The following is a 2386-nucleotide window of genomic DNA, read 5'->3' as shown; positions in this document are numbered from 1 at the left end:
GCACACAATGCCTTTGTGACAGTAGTGTCTTCTCTGCATATGATGAATATTAAAGCAGGTATCATTCTCTAGAGTTTTACCAGAGCTATGAATTTGCTCAAAGACATATAACTTTGGAAGTAAGACAGTTTTCAAGACTGCAACTGATTGCAGAATCTTTCCCATTAGTAATATATTAGCAGTGTCTAATTTTTTACTTATACATTACAGTGAGGTAAAGAGATAAATCATATGACATATTCATAAACATTTTCTATTTTTTTGGGGGGATACCAAAATTCTTTATTTGAAGAAATGGTACAAATTAAAGAACTTAAGCAGATGTTTTGGTGGGACTTATAGAAAAGATAAAGGCAGACCGACATGCACGTACGGCCTCAGTGACATGTAAAGTCACCTGTGGCTTTAGGGAAGTCAGTTTAGCTCTCATTACTGTGTCCCAGGGTGTGCTTGTCAAAGAGATATGCCATGATAGATTCAGGGACTCCCATCTCGCGCAAGTTGGTCACGTAGTCATCCAGTTCTTTGATGTATTTCACCTACTCATTCATGTAATGCATCTTGATGAAGTCACACAAATCGGGGTCATTTTTGTCAGTAGCCAGTGTGTGCAGTTCCAGTAGTGACTGATTCACACTTTTCCAAGTGCAGTGCATACTCCGTTGCATTCAGCCTGTTTTACCAGGCATCACGGTCTGATTTCTTGATATCCTGCAGGAAGATTCAGCCATCTTGTTCATTCTGCAGCTTCATCAGGTTCTCCTCGTGAGACTGGTAGATAAAGTATTTGGCAAAGTTCTTCAGAGACACAGCATCCCTGTTAAAGTAGCAAGACATAGACAGGTAGACATAGGAGGCATACAGTGCCAGGTTCATCTGTCGGTTGATGGCAGCCTCCTAGTGTTGGTTCTGGCACACTTGCGAGGGAGACGCAGTGGTCATGGTGGCTGCTGGGCTAGTCACAGTGGTGACACTGGAGCAGCAGTTGCAAAGGGTTCTGGCTTGGAGCTGTCAGCTAGGGGCGGAGGGGTCAAGCACTGAGTTTCATTCAAGCACTGTTGAAGCAGGAAACCACAGTGACTCTGGGCGAGAACATCTGCCATTTTCTAATTTTTACTACATAATTTTTCTTTCCTTTTGTACAAAGAAGTAAGATATGATTTGGGGATGGATTGAACATATTTGCCTTATTTTTAACTCAACTTTACTTTGTAATGTTCTTTGTAAGATTCTGGTAAAGAAATTTTACCAACATAGTAATTAAGATATCAGTTATTAAATAAAATTAAGTAATGTGAGGAAAACATTGCTTATCATTTGTTCAGTCATCCAATGCTGTTGAAAGGTTATGCTGTATCAGTTATAACATGCTTATTCTTGAGTATAACCCCAGAGACAGAAATATCTATGTCACCAGGAAAAATTTAAGGCCATCATAACATTAAAACCCTAATATACTTACTTTACCATATCAACAGGTGAAATAATTAAATTTAATCAGTAGAAGACCCATAATTTAAGATCCATAAATGAATATAGAAAAAAAAGTTGGGCCCTCTAGTTGCCATCTTGCATCCCCGCTTGTGTGCACCTTATCTCAGCTGGTCTGCCCAAGACCCCCTGAGCGCAAACCCTAATCCCCCGCATGGACCCATTTCCACTCCGACAAGATGAAAGAAACGATCATGAATCAGGAAAAACTGGCCAAGCTGCAGGCACAAGTGCAGGTTGGTGGGAAAGGAACTGCTAGCAGAAAGAAGGTGGTTCACAGAATAGCCACAGCAGATGATTAAAAAACTGCAGTTCTCTTTAAAGAAGTTAGGGGTGAACAATATCTCTGGTATTGAAGAGGTGAACATATTTACAAACCAAGGAACAGTGATCTATTTTAACAACCCTAAAGTTCAGGCGTCTCTGGCAGCAAACACCTTCACCATTACAGGCCACGCCGAGACAAAGCAACTGACAGAAATGCTTCCAGCATTCTAAACCAGCTTGGGGCAGAGAGTCTGACTAGTTTACAGAGACTGGCTGAAGCTCTGCTCAAACAATCTGTGGATGGAAAAGCACCCCTTGCTACTGGAGAGGATGATGATGATGAAGTCCCAGATCTGGTGGAGAATTTTGATGAGGCTTCTAAAAGAACGAGGCAAACTGAGCGGAGGCGACTTCTGAAGAAGCGACACTTGCAGAAGTTACAGGAGCTGCTATTTTATACCATGGCTGCCTTTTAAAGGTCTTTTGTTTATGGATCTGATCTAATCTAGATCGCTAATATTTTTAAGCCCAAGTCCCTTAGACACTGCAACTCTTTTCAATTTTTGCTTAAACACAATTCATTCTTTGCAGCAAATTAAGCTGAAGAAGCCTGGGAATAAAGTTTGGA

General features: G+C 40.9%; 2 pseudogenes; one reads left to right on the top strand and one right to left on the bottom strand.

Moving 5' to 3' along the window:
• Window positions 1–335: 335 nt before the first annotated feature.
• LOC125389247 (ferritin heavy chain pseudogene) lies at window positions 336–942 on the bottom strand (annotated as a pseudogene).
• Window positions 943–1653: 711 nt separating this feature from the next.
• On the top strand, window positions 1654–2386 carry LOC125389403 (transcription factor BTF3 pseudogene; annotated as a pseudogene).

This window comes from Myodes glareolus, chromosome X, assembly GCF_982192425.1.
Source record: "Myodes glareolus chromosome X, mMyoGla1.1, whole genome shotgun sequence".
In the NCBI taxonomy this organism is placed as follows: domain Eukaryota; kingdom Metazoa; phylum Chordata; class Mammalia; order Rodentia; family Cricetidae; genus Myodes; species Myodes glareolus.
The sequence above is the reverse complement of the archived record's forward strand: the minus strand, read 5'-3'. Positions and strand labels throughout refer to the sequence as shown.